The sequence below is a fragment of the Aethalodelphis obliquidens genome, unplaced genomic scaffold (assembly GCF_003676395.1).
Source record: "Aethalodelphis obliquidens isolate GAN/ISIS:26980383/991018 unplaced genomic scaffold, ASM367639v1 scaffold12, whole genome shotgun sequence".
Taxonomy (NCBI): Eukaryota; Metazoa; Chordata; class Mammalia; order Artiodactyla; family Delphinidae; genus Aethalodelphis; species Aethalodelphis obliquidens.
In genome coordinates this window covers 21730948-21745880 of record NW_020837956.1, presented here as the reverse complement: position 1 = coordinate 21745880, position 14933 = coordinate 21730948, and the positions used below count along the sequence as shown (strand labels likewise).

Here is a 14933-nt window from a genome sequence, read left to right as displayed (position 1 = left end):
GTGATCCAGGCAATGTGCCCCTTGCTGGGGATACAATGATAAATAAATTAGAAATTGTCCATGTCTTCATGGAATTTATAGCCCAACAGGAGAGATCAAAGCCTTTATCATATCAAACGTGTGACGGTTTTAAAGTACCTACTAGTAAAACCTGGGCTTTCAGACCTAGAATGCTCTTGATTGGTAAGACTTCTTGCCCTTTCCTTCCCCTCCCTGGGTCCAATTTCCATCCTCAGGTACCCACTGGCATCTATATTTTCTGTAGTACAAGGCCTTCACTCATAGCAGGGTTGGGGCTCTTTTAAATGACAGAGTAGCTTTCTCTAGAAATCCAGACCTCCCCAGATTCACATGTGGAATCCAGAGCTGTTGTTACCTGAACCTTTAGTGTGCCCGTCCTCCCTGTATTCCTTTTTGTCTGTGATGCCCAAGTCTGAAATTCTATTTAAGGAAAATAACAAACATATGCAAATGTGACTAATAACAATGAGTAAGACTGACTTATCTTGAAATAAACTTGAAAAGGGGGATTATGATGTAAGCTTTACATTTGAGGGATTGCAGTTGTTTAATTCTCTGGGCTTTCCCTGTGTATACATAGGATCTGCCCTTAGAAGATGGGCTGTTATTTGTGGTATGTGCTGTGGAGTCTGAACCAGATGTGTTTTTGTGGTTTCCATGGCAAAGCTATCTCGGTGTGTGTGTGTGTGTCCGTGCGTCCATATACGCACACGCGCGCTTCTTAAGTAGACATTTTAGAATGTATGAATTGAGTCTTTAAGGAGTTGCAGACCACAAGCCTATGATTTCAGTATAGGAATATCGTAAGTGAAGCCTGTTTATCTTAACAGATTGGTTCAGAGTTGCAAGAGACATTTGCTTTACTTTACCAGCCTAAAGAAAACATCCGAAGTAATGTTAAAAAAAGTCTGCTTTCTACTGTAATGAAGATGGATCCATTTTAAATGTAATAAAAGAGAAAGCCAGCAGCTCATGCTAGGAAGAAGAAATAGTTTAAAAGCTCCTTCTTAAATTGACCTGAGTAACTTCCCTGAGCTGTGTCAGAAGGCCAGGTAATGGATAAGCACAACCAGAGAACTGTCCTGCAGTACAGACCAGAGTTTGGTGGAGAAGGTGGAGAGACAGGACAGAAAGAGAGAAAGGTCAGCTGCAGCATTCCTTACACCCCCTGCTGAAAATATTGTATGTATACAGTGCGTAAAAGGCTATAATTCACTTGGAGAGCTCTGCCCAGGACATAAACACTCTCACGGTTTATGAACAGCACTAGAGCCCTTTGAGTGGAGTCAGCTGTTTATTCCCTCCTGCAGAGCAAAATTCTAAGCATGTGAATTTAGAAAGGACACTTTCTGGCCAGGGCTCTTCCTATGACATGTACTTCTTGCTCGTGGCTGTTCAGCAAATTCTGTCCTCACAAGTAAATTACCCTCTGCTAGGTGAGCACAGGCTTCAGGGTCATGTGTTCCCCAGTTCCTATCACAAGTTCTAATCTATAAGCTCTGTGGCCTTGGGCAGGGCTATAACCTTCCTGAACTTCATCGTGTAAAACAAGACTGTACTCCTCCCTACTGATGGGCTTGATATGAAGGGTCAGTCAGTGGGTGGACATGTGAAAGACCGTTGGGTTTAGCTTCTGCTTTGTCCCACGGTGCCTGTGCCCACTGCTCTCCTCCTGCTGTCCTTCTGCTCCTGCAGGTCTACCCTTCCTTCCACATTCTTCCTTATGGTTTTCCCATCCATGCTAACTTGCAGGCAGCTCGTTCCCCTCTTTCCAGTTTTGGTTGACTGTTGGTCATATACTGCTTTGAAATCTCTTTTGTATTATTCTTTGATTTTTTCACATCTTTGTATATATCTCATTTCCTTAATGGACCTGTGAGTCCTTTGAAGGCAAGGGTTTTGCATATATCTTTTAAAGATATTTATTGTCATGTAATTGACATACACTTATAATTTACGTACAATGAAGTGGACAGATTTAAGTGTATCTCTTTTAAAAACAATTATTTATTTATGGCTGCACTGGGTCTTAGTTGCAGCATGCGGGATCTTCATTGCGGCATGCGGGATCTTTGTTTTTTAGTTGCAGCAGGTGGGCTCACAGTTGCAGTATGCGGACTCTTAGTTGCAGCATGCATGTGGGATTTAGTTCCCCAACAAGGAATCGAACTCGGGCTCCTGCATTGGGAATGCAGAGTCTTACCCACTGGACCACCAGGGAAGTCCCTAAGTGTATCTTTTGATGGAGTTTTGACAAAGTTACCTTCTACCCCTCTCCAATTAGTCCCCTCACCCCCAAGACAACGCTGTCTGATTTCTATCACCATGTCTTAGTTTTTCCTCTTCTAGATACTTCTAATAAATGGAATAATACAGATTGTACTCTTTTGTGTCTTTTATATTCAACATAATTATTTTAGAGTTATCTGTTATGGCATTCCTTTTTTTTACTGCTGAGCAATATTTCATTATATGAATATACTATAATGTACTAATCCATTCATCTGCTAATTATATTTAGGTTGTTTCCAATTTGGGGATTTTTATGAATAGAGCTGGTATGAACTTTTATATAAGCTTTGTAATAGACATATGTTTTCAATTCTGTTGGTAGATACCTGGGAGTATGTGTATGATTAACTTTATAAGAAACTGACAACCTTTTTCGAAGTCCTACCAGTTTATACTCCCACCGGCAATATGCTGGGTTCCAGTTGTTCCGTATCCTCTCCAACACTTGGTATTATCGGTCTTTTTAATTTTAGCTGTTCTATAGGGGATGAAGTGATGTGGCATTGTGTTTTTAATTTTGATTTCCTGATGATTAATGATGAGCATATTTTCATGTGCTTATTGGTATGTTTTCTTTTGTGAAGGGTCTGTTCAAATTTTGCCTATTTTTAATCAGGTTGTTGGTCTATTTATTATTGAGTTTTAAAAGTTCTTTATATATTTGTCAGAAATATGTGTTAGAGATATTTTCTCCTAATCTATGGCTTGCCTTTTCATATTCTTTGGTTTTTCAGTTTTATAATCTTTTATTATCAATAACAAACAGCTGCTTTAACGTCTTTGCCAGGCAGCTGTTAAAGGGTGGGTGGACGGACACCCCTTGACCCTAACAAGGAAAACTCAAATTAAGCCTTTACGTACAAGCAAATTTAGAGCTCTTTTAAGTGTCCAAAGCTATTAATTAGTTTAAGTGAGGCATTAAACTAATTCTGTATCAACATATTTGAATAACCAGGAACTAAAACGTTCAAATTTTTCTAGTACAAAAAAATTAAATTTGCTTTAGTTATAAAAGAGCTCTGTCAATATACACAAACTGTATACTTCAGACATTCACAAAAATGTGAGCAGAAGGCTTATCAAAAACACTGAATACAATTAGTTTTCAACAACCCCTGGTGGTCCACATCTACAAAGATACCCAGCCCAACCCAACCCACCCCCCTCCAACTCCCACCCCCACAGAAAAGCACATACTTACCAGAATTTTTAGCAAGTATGGTTTGGGAAAAAAATTTTTTTTTTTAAATGGCCCCCACGGCAAGTTATTTACAGTTTAATTGCCACTGTCAACTGATCTGGACCTTGACCGGGACTGGGACCTGGACCTGGACCTCTGGCGATCCACAGATGCTGGAGACTTAGATCTACTTGAAGAACCACGTCTCTGGCTCTTCTCAGGCACAGGAGACCTACTAACAGAACGGGACTTGCTCCGGCTCCGGATCCTGGACCGGCTCTAAGACTTGCGACTCCGGGAACGAGATCGGCTACGAGACCTCAAGGAACTCCTGGTCCGGGAATGAGACCTGCTTCGTGACCTACTGTGCCTTTTGCTGCCTTCAATTAATTTGATTTTTCTCCCATTTATTTTTTTTCCAGAAAGCATTCTTTAAGTCACCATAAGAGGCAAACTCAACTACCCCTTCATTTAATTTAGGTCGATGTGCATCCGCAAAGGTTACTTCCCCAGCTTGTCTCATGAAATCTTTGAGATCCCTTATTATTATTTCCCTAGGCTAGTCAAGCAGCAAACCATTAATCGGTCGGAGAAACCTTCATGACATATGCCCAACTGGCTCTTCACCACCCACTTGAAGGACACTACCCAATCGATGGAAGCCTTTAATCGCACAGCCCTCCCTATTAGCAGACTACTGGCGGATGCAGACATGTTCTACTCTTGTGTAGTTACCAAGGACCACTTTACTGCGATCAGGATTCCAACGACCACCTAATTTCGTATCTTTGAACTCTTTTTGACCAGGACCTCTTATTTGGAAGCGTTACAGGAAGACAGCTCTCAACTTAGGGATCAGATCACGTTATCAACGCTCTGGGATCACTGCAACCTGGCACTTCAAGGAAGTGCACCGATTACGTCTAGACCGACAAACACATATCTAGAGGTGGCCAATTGATCACTGTAGGAGCTGACTGGCAAAGTCAACCAGGCCCAACCAAGAGTGACCGAGACAACAATTAGGATAACCCACAGGCTCTCCTCGTCATAAGGCCAACGACACAGATAGGCTGCCAGCTGACTCTTGAAGATAAATTCTCAACTATAAGCCGATTTTCTGTTCTTACAGGTGGAGCGTTTCGTCTATCATTTCGAGGTCTGCGACTACTAAAACGGTCTGAGTAGCGTCCTCTACCTCTTCCGCCTCGAGATTGAGCCCTAGCATGTTCAACTGTAACCCTTTCACTGCAGAGTTCTTTTCCATCAAGTCCATATACAGCATCATCTGCATTCCTGGCATCCTCAAATTCCACAAAACCAAAGCCTCTTTTCAGATCAGTATCTCGTATTCGTCCATACCCCTTGAAGAATCTTTCACATCTTTCTCCCGGGCCGCTGGATTTAGCCTCCCGATGAATACTCGACAGCCACTCATGTCAGGCTAGTACTTCTTCGAATAAACTGTGCTCATTGGACGCCATCCTCCGCACAGAGAGCAGCGCTGACCACTCGCGATCTGAGCGGCCATGAAGAAGCCTCAATCCGAGAAGCCTTTCCCTCAAAGTGAGCCACTCACCTACCGGACAGGATCTTTGGCAGCTGAGACCCAGAGAGGTCCGTAGTCTGCGACGGAGCCGGCAGCCTCCCCGCAGACCAGGACTCAACTCGTCTACGTCTCTCCACAACTCTTCATATTCTTAACAGTATCTTTTGATGAGCAGAAATTTTTTATTTTTAATTAAATCTATTTTATCAGTGTTTTAGTTTTTATTTATTTATTTATTTAATTTATTTATTTTTGGCTGCGTTGGGTCTTTGTTGCTGCGCACGGGCTTTCTGTAGTTGTGGTGAGCGGGGGCTACTCTTCATTGTGGTGCGTGGGCTTCTCATTGCAGTGGCTTCTCTTGTTGCAGAGCACGGGCTCTAGGCGCCCAGGCTTCAGGAGTTGTGGCTCGCTGGCTCTGGAGAGCAGGCTCAGTAGTTGTGGTGCACGGGCTTAGTTGCTCTGCTGCATGTGGGATCTTCCCGGACCAGGGCTTGAACCCGTGATGCCTGCATTGGCAGGCGGATTCTTAACCACTGCGCCACCAGGGAAGCCCTATCAGTGTTTTATTTTTATGTTAATATTTTTGTATCCTCTTAATTATTTACCTTCCACAGGGTCATGAAGAGATTCTCCTGTGTATTTCTCTAGGAGCTTTGGTTTTGGTTTGACATTTAGGTCTATGACCCATCTCAAATTAATTTGGGGATGTGGTATGAGGTAGAGACTAAAGTTAATTTTTTTGTTTATATATCTCCAGGTTAATTTAAGCAACATTTGTTGAAAAAAACCTTTCTTTCCCCATTGAATTACCTTCATGCCTTTGTAAAAATAAATAGACCAGGGCTTCCCTGGTGGTGCAGTGGTTGAGAGTCTGCCTGCTGATGCAGGGGACATGGGTTCGTGCCCCGGTCTGGGAAGATCCCACGTGCTGCGGAGTGGCTGGACCCGTGAGCCATGGCCGCTGAGCCTGCGCGTCCGGAGCCTGTGCTCCGCAACGGGAGAGGCCACAACAGTGAGAGGCCCGCGTACAGCAAAAATAAATAAATAAATAAATAGGCCATATATGAGTGGGTCTGTTTCTGGATATTCTATTTCATCTATCTATTTTTCTGTTTATATACCAATACCAATGGTTCTTAGAATCAGGAAATGTAAATTCTCCAACTTTATTATTTTTAAAGATTGTTTTGGCTGTCCTAGGTCCTTTTCTTTTCTGTATACGTTTTAGAATCAGTTTGCCACTTCCAACCCCAACCTGCAAAAGAAAAGCCTCCTGAGATTTTGATTGGGATGGCATTGAATCTGTAGGTCAACAAGGGAAGAATCAACATTTTAACAATACCAAATTCTTCCTATCAGTAAACATGGTTTTATTTAGATCTTCTGTAATTTACCTCAGAAATGTCTTAAGATTTCAGTGTAGAAGTCTTGGATATTTTTTAATGTTTTTGCTTTTATTGTGAATGATAGCTTTTCAGATTTTATTTTCCAGTTGTTGCTAGTATATAGACATAGAAATGATTTTTCTATATTGACCTTGTGTACTGTGACATTGCTAAATTTACAATCCTACTAAGTTCTAGTAGCTTTTTTATAGATTTCTTAGAATTTTTTACATAAATAGTCGTATCATCTGTTAACAGCTTTACTTCTTTCTTTCTAGTGTTTAAATCTTTACATTTTTTAGTTTCTTTTTTTTTTTTTTTTTTAACCTACTTGCACTGACTGGGACCTCTAGTCCAGTGTTGTACACAAGTGCTGCGAGCAGACATCTGGCCTTATATTTCCACATTAAAATTGATGTTACCAGTAGGTTTTACATAGATGTCTTTAGCAGATTGAAGAAATTCCCTTATATTCCTACTTTGCTAAGAGTTTTTATCATGAGTGAGTGTTGAATTCTGTAGAATGCTTTTTCTGCCTCTATTGACATGATCCTGTGGCTTTTCTTCTTCTATTAGAGTGGTGAATTACGTTAATTAGGTTTTGACTGTTAGACCAACCTTGCATTCCAGGGATAAATAAACCCTTCTGAGTCATGATATTTTATCCTTTTTTATATTATTAGATTTGATTTGCTAAAATTATGTTAAAAGTTTTACATCTGTGTTCATGGATGATACTAGTCTGAAATTTCCTTTCTTGTGTTGTCCTTGTTAGACTTTGATAATAGCACTACACTGGCTTCATAAAAGGAATTGGCAAGTTTTCCTTCCTTATCTGTTTTCTGAAAGAGTTTATGTAGGTTTGGCATTATTCTTTTCTAAATGTTTGGTAGAGTTTATTTGTGGGGAAAAAAATTCAATGTCTATACTAAATATAGGGATATTCAGATTTTTTAAAATTTCTTCCTGTGTTAGTTGTAGCAAGTTGTGGGGTTTTTTTAAGAAATTTATCCATCATATTTAAGTTGTTGAATGGATTGCCATAGAATTGTTTATGGTATTGTCTTATTTTCCTTTTAATATCTATGGGGGCTATAGTGATATAACTTCTTTTATTCCTTACAGTGAAAATTTGTATCTTTTTCCTCTCCCTTTTTTTTTTAAAAACAGTCTACCTAGGGGTTTATCAATTTTTCTGATCTTCTCAAAGAAACAAGCTTTTACTTTGTTGATTTTATCCATGGTTTGTTTTCCATTTTATTAATGTATGCTTTTGTCTTTATTATTTCCTTCAATTTATTTTCAGTTTAATTTCCTCTTCTTTTTCAATTTTTTCAAAATAGAAACTTAGATCATTGATTTTAATCCTTTCTTTCTTTTTTTTTTTTTTTTTTTGTGGTACACGAGCCTCTCACTGTTGTGGCCTCTCCCGTTGCGGAGCACAGGCTCCAGACGCGCAGGCTCAGCGGCCATGGCTCATGGGCCCAGCCGCTCTGCGGCATGTGGGATCTTCCCGGACCGGGACACGAACCCATGTCCCCTGCATCGGCAGGTGGACTCTCAACCACTGCGCCACCAGGGAAACCCCTTTTCTTCTTTTTTAATATAAGCCTTTAAAGGTATAAATTTCTCTCTAAAGTTTGCTTTAGTTGTATCCCACAAAATTTGATATTTTTTTTGTTTTTATACAGCAGGTTCTTATTAGCCATCCATTTTATACCCATCAGTGTATACATGTCAATCCCAATCTCCCAATTTATCCCACCACCCCCCCCCCCCCCACCGCTTTCCCCCCTTGGTGTCCATACGTTTGTTCTCTACATCTGTGTCTCTATTTCTGCCCTGCAAACCAGTTCATCTGTACCATTTTTCTAGGTTCCACATATATGCGTTAATATACGATATTTGTTTTTCTCTTTCTGACTTACTTCACTCTGTATGACAGTCTCTAGATCCATCCACATCTCAGCAAATGACCCAATTTCGTTTCTTTTTATGGCTGAGTAATATTCCATCGTATATATGTACCACATCTTCTTTATCCATTTGTCCATCAATGGGCATTTAGGTTTCTTCCATGACCTGGCTATTGTAAATAATGCTGCAGTGAACATTGGGGTGCATGTATCTTTTTGAATTATGGTTTTCTCTGGGTATATGCCCAGTAGTGGGATTTCTGGGTCATATGGTAGTTCTATTTTTAGATTTTTAAGGAACCTCCATACTGTTCTCCATAGTGGCTGTATCAATTTACATTCCCACCAACAGTGCAAGAGGGTTCCCTTTTCTCCACACTCTCTCCAGCATTTGTTGTTTGTAGATTTTCTGATGATGCCCATTCTAACTGGTGTGAGGTGATACCTCATTGCAGTTTTGATTTGCATTTCTCTAATAATTAGTGATGTTGAGCAGCTTTTCATGTGCTTCTTGGCGATCTGTATGTCTTTTCCATTATCATTTTGTTAGAAAAAATTTTTAATTTCCTTTGTGATTTCTTTTTGAACCATGAGTTATTTTTAATTGTGCTGCTTGAATTTCAAGTGTTTGGGGATTTTTCTAGATGCTTTATTGTTACTGATGTTTAATTTCTGTTTTGGTCAGAGATTATAATCTGTGTGATTTTAATCCTTTGAAATTTGTTGAGACTTGTTTTATGGCCCAACATATAGTCCATCTTGATATAGTTCATGTGAACTTGAAAAGAATGTGTGTCCTGCAGTTCTGAGATATAGTGTTCTATATGCATATTAAGTCAAATTACTTGTTAGTGTTGTTCAAATCTTCTATATCCTTACTATTATTTTTTGTGTTTATTATTATAACAGTTACTGAAAGGAGGTGGTAAAATTTCCACCTATGATTTTGTATTTGCCTATTTCTCCTTTTAGTTCTGTCATTTTTTGCTTTTTGCATTTTTAAGTTTTGTTATTTAAGTACATACATATTTGGAATTGTTATGTCTTCTTGATAAATTGGCCATTCTATCATTATGAAATGATTCTCGGTATTTCTGATAACACTACTTCACTTGAATTCTGCTTTGTCTGATATTAATATAGTTACACCAGCTTTCTTTTTCTTTTTTAATTTTTATTTTTTAACATCTATATTGGAGTGTAATTGCTTTACAGTGGTGTGTTAGTTTCTGCTTTACAACAAAGTGAATCAGCTATACATATATATATATCCCCATAGCTCCTCCCTCTTGCGTCTCCCGCCCACCCTCCCTATCCCACCCCTCTAGGTGGTCACAAAGCACCCAGCTGATCTCCCTGTGCTATGCGGCTGCTTCCCACTAGCTATCTATTTTGGTAGTATACATAAGTCCATGCCACTCTGTCACTTCGTCCCATCTTACCCTTCCCCCTCCCCGTGTCCTCAAGTCCATTCTCTACATCTGCGTCTTCATTCCTGCTTTCTTGTGCCTATTTTTTGCTTGGTATATCTTTTTTCATCCTTTTGCTTTCATCATATGTGTGCCTTTATATGTCAAGGAAACCTTTTGTAACTTGGTTTTTTAAATCTAGTCTGATAATCTCTGCCTTTTAATTGGAGTATTTCATTCATTTATATTTCATATAATTAATGAGCTGGTTGGGTATAAGTCTGTCTTCTTACTATTTGTTGTTTAATTTCCCCTGTTCTTTATCCCTTTGTTCTTCCCTTCCAAATCTTCCATTTGATTTATCTGAGTATTTTTTTAGTATACCATTCTCTCTTATATTCGTCTTTTAGTTATAGCTCTGTGTATCATATTTTAGTTATTAGCACACTAAAATATATTCTTAATTTATCTCAGTCTACCATGAATTAATATTACAACAGTTCAAGTATAATGTAGAAGCCTAAAACAATGTAATTCTCTTGTGCTATTATATTCAGATGTTTCACTTCTTCATATATTATGAATCCCACAATACATTGTTATTACTTTGGCTTTTAATAGTCAGTTGACTTCTAAAGAATTTTAGAAAAGAAAGAAAAATTATGCTCCATTTTATTCTGGCTTTCTGCACATCCACACCCAGGCAGATAGATAAAGTTTCCCATTCTCTTTACCACTTGTCTGAGCCTCCCTCCTCAGAGGCCTGGCATTTGAGTAACATAAATACAGAGAGGAAATGCATGTGGCAGTTAAGAGCACTGACCCTAAAGTCAAGAGAGAGTTGGGTTTAAACCTGTCTCTGCTATCACTAGCTGTGTGACTTTAGGCAAATTCATAGTCTGAATCTGTCTCCTTATCTATAAAATAGTGAAGCTAGTTTAGAATATCAAATGGGGTGTGTGATTTTCTATTGTTGATTCCGCAAATTTTATATCTTAAAACAGCACAAATTATTATCTCACACTCTCTGTGGATCCAACACAACTTTCCTGGCTTCTCTGTTTAGGGTCCCAAAAGACTAAAATCAAAGTGTTGGCTGGGGCCATTACCACATCGGAGGCCCAGGGCCTCTTCCAAGCTCATTCAGGTTGTTGGCAGAGTTCAGATCCTTGTGGTTGTAAGACTGAGGTCCCTGCTTCCTTGCTGGCTGTCAGGTGGAGGCCATTCCCTGCCACGTGGGCCCCTCCATCATCAGGCTTGCAGTAGTACATCAAACACTCATGTTTCCAATTTCTGACTTCTGTGTTACTGACATCTAGTCTCTGATTTAAAGGGTTCATTTGATTAGGTCAGGCCTACCAGTTAATCTCCCTTCCTTAAAGTCATCCATTGGTTCCATGTAACATAACCCACTTACAGGAATGAAATTCATCATTTTTCAGTCCTGGGGATTATACAGGGAGTGTACACCAGGGGCTGAGGAATCTTAGGAGCTATCTTAGAATTCTGCCTACTACACAGGGTAATGTAGGTGAATTGTCCAGCATAGGATCTGTCATATCATAAGCATTCAGTAAATGTTAGAATTCAGCGTCATCATACCTGGAGGAAAAACAGAGATTTTTAATTAAAAGATGGTGGAGTCAGCATTGCTAGCTTCGCATGCAACCGAGTAAACAGTCCCTCAAATCTCAGTGACTTGGCCAGAGATTCTTAAGTTCTAGGCTGCTCCGTCCATGGCTGCTGTCCCCTATGGTTGTGTCTTCTTGGTGCCAGTACAGCCAGTTTGAAAGGTGGAAAACCTCCATCCTTCAACTGTATAATCTACATAAAACCAACTATCACTTAAAAAAAAAAACCTGAACCCTCTCGTTACCTACCTTGGTATCTTATACATAGCTTTAGCTCTGTCTAAATGAATGAATCAGATAATTTTTTATAATCCTTTCTAGTTTGATAAATCTGTGAATAAGTGGAGTGAGTTTTCCCTGAGTTTCATTGTATAAAGCATTAGGTTGATCCTAGGGGCCTGAGTATGTTCTCAGAGCAGCATTGAACCCTAAAACCACCTACTGCAGTGGCTTGTCACGCATTAAATCCATTATATAAATGGAATATTTCGAAAAATAGCTTCTCGGTCAACACATGCAAGCAATTCATCATGAGCCTTCTAAAACATTTTGTTGTTTCCCCTCTTGACTCCATGTCAGAAAGAGATGTTATTTTCTTATTTAGAAACTTATCGAGATACTCCCAAAGCAATCCCTCATTCCCCATACGTGGCTCTTCACCGTGCATACTTCTGTTATTTGTCATTCTGTTGTCTTTGCAGAATAACTTTCTCTTTCAATAATTTTTTAAAATTGTACATTCTGGGCTATTTCAATTATTTTTCATCGTTAATACCTTAGTATTCCCAAAGACACTGTTTCCTTCAGACTTCTCATTAGCTGCTAAATGCTTCAGTCCAGTCTTATGCATTAGCCCTCTAAGTAAAACAGGTAAAAACAGATCTTCTCTCCTCAAGAGAAGGGGGTTAGATGTCCCCACCTGATGTGCCCCTCATCCCTTCTCTTACTCTGGCCTCCGGGACCCCTCTGGGATGCCATGGAGCACTGCGTGGAAATCCCAGTCCTAAGAGGGTACTTCACAGTACGGTCGCAGGAGCCCTGAGGCCTGAGAATTCTTTAGAGAACAGGGTAGGGCTCGTGGGGGGAAGGGTGATCTTGAAGCATAAGTGGTTATAATGTGAGCCTACTCACATCTCCTGGTAAGATTTAATTGTGGCGTCAGGCCTCTCTCTGCAGTCCCTGTGCTTGGTAAGCTGGCCAGAGGGAACGCTGACTGAACCAGCTTTGGGGCCCAGGTATCCAGTCATCGCTCTGCGTTAGGGAAAACCCTGACGGGGACTTTGCAGCCCTCTCCCTCTCCCAGGACCACTAACACCCCCCCCCCCGCCCCCGCCCATCCCTCCCCTTTGTAACTGTATTTTTGGAACTCCCATCTGGCACCCAGGGGTAGGGGTTGACCAGGAAGGTAAGACTTGTGGCCACTGACTGCTCACCCTCACAGCCTTTCTGCGAGGGGAGCAGCTGCAGAACTGAGCCATTCTGGGCAGGAAGCGTCCTGGGAATGGAAGGGAGAGCCCCGAGCTAGGCAGAGCAACCAGGCTGGGGCTCCCAGAAAGCTCGGCCACACGGGCCCCATCGGAGCTCAGACCTCAGTGCAGAGCCTGCAAGCCCAGCTGCTGCTATGATTCATAGGTTTTCTTTCTTTTTTTTTTTTTTTGCCTTGAGTTTCCTAGGAATAGTTCCCTCTAAAAACTCCCAACCTCATCTCAGCTGAACTCCCCTCAAGAGAGAAGAGGGAATTTTCCAGGCCCAGGCTGGCCTCGCTTGGGGGATGAGAGCACCCGTAGAAGACAGGAGAGGAACCAGTGATGGTGCCTCCCGAGGAACTGGGGAAGGCTAAGGGCGCCAAACCTTCCTCTCCCCCACGCGCCCCGGGTTCCTGTGTTCACAAGCTGACCCATCCCTCCTAGGGTTTAAAGAGAAGGAAGTTGTGAGGAGAAAAATAAAGGAAATAAATACCATGAAATTCTTGGATCTTTGAACTCTCACAGAGAATTATTTTGAAAAGTATCTTCAAGGGATTTGGTTTGTTTTTTCCTTCAGAAGAGAGAGCAACAGAGACAGGGAGGACTCCAGATCTGCCTGGCATCCAGGCATCCTCTCCAAATTGCGTAGGGCAGAGAGAACATGTTATTTATTAGAACCTGACATCTGTTGCTGTGAAATGATAAGCTCCATTAAAAAGCACGGCCATCAATTACTGCTAATACAGCCCTCATCCTGGAGTGGGCTGCTCACCACACTTCCAGCCTGTGCAGACCAGGCTGTACCAGGCACAGAGCATTCGCAGCCCCGCGCAGCCTCCCCGCTCCTTCCACAGGACCTCTCGGGCCGTCCCTCCCAGGCCCTCCAGCTGGGCTCCTGGCTTCCTTTGATTCCACTCTTTGGCCACTCTGAGGGCTGTTTTCAGGACTGAACCCCCTGTCCATGCTGCTTTCTCAGTGGGAAACAGGATGAGGCTTTACTCTCTGGTCTCAGTCATGCAAGCCGGAAGGAGCTGCACACAGCAGAGTAACTGGGAGATGAACGCATCTTAGTTGGGGGAATTCACTTAGTTGTGCTGTTGTGAGAGCTACTGATCAGATCAGGCTTGGGTATCCCTCCCAGGATGGGAAAACGTTCATGATAACCAAGTGCACCTACTTCCTTGTTTGTGAGTTACAACCCTACATTTTCTTGGAAAAATAGACAGATGTCCTATAAAGTCAGAAGGGAAGGAATAGGGGAGTTGGTTTTGGATTTTTATAGCATATGAAAGTAGAAACACACGCTTATTCATGGAATCGGAGTTGCCTTTGAACGGTTGGAAGGGAAAACGTACAGTAAGTAAAGAAAATGCAGAGAATAACAGCCTGGGAGTTAGGAGACCTGGGTCTCATTTGGACACCATTATTAATTTCCTGGGTGAACCTAGAAAAGACACTTCACCTTTCGGGGCCTCAGTACCCTCATCTGAAAGTACTGGGCTAGTAGCTGATGATCACTGAGCTCTAACATATTTCTGGGGTTTTAAGTGAAAATTGTGTTTAAGGTAGTTTAGCATACTTTTTTGTTCGTGTTGACAAAATTCCATCTCTGTTGCCAGAGGTCAGACACAAATTGAAAACATTGCTAAATGGAATTAAGTACACTCCGTACGTGATGTTTTTTTGTACAGCCCGTATCTAATATTTATAGAACACTTCAGCTGCGGGACGTGCACACATATGCCCTGAACACACACACCCAGTAAAATACTTCTAGATGTAATACTTTTTCAGATGTCAAGTTAAAACAGCTTCTCGGGAATTAGGCTTGACTGTTCAGATGTGCGTGTTGGTTTCTGACAGGTGCCGCCGGGGCTGCTCAGGGCTTATGATGTGGAGTCCAGCCAAGGCAGGAGGGCCAAGCCGCATGGTTCTATCATTTCTCATTGAGGCATGCATTCTAGAAATAGGGGAAGCATCAAAGGACGACCGTCTAATCTGTGCACATCATTAGTGACAAGCAGAGGCCTTGCTTCTGCAGAAATGGGACTCTGTCTTGTCTGTGGTCAGATCCTTCAGCACAG

At 41.3% G+C, this 14933-nt stretch overlaps 1 protein-coding gene and 1 pseudogene across 4 annotated transcripts in view; one reads left to right on the top strand and one right to left on the bottom strand.

The window, feature by feature from the left end:
- Positions 1-14933, top strand: part of BABAM2 (BRISC and BRCA1 A complex member 2) — a 443349-nt gene that overhangs the window by 403231 nt on the left and 25185 nt on the right. The window lies entirely within an intron of this gene.
- Positions 3564-4946, bottom strand: LOC113623905 (serine/arginine-rich splicing factor 5-like; annotated as a pseudogene).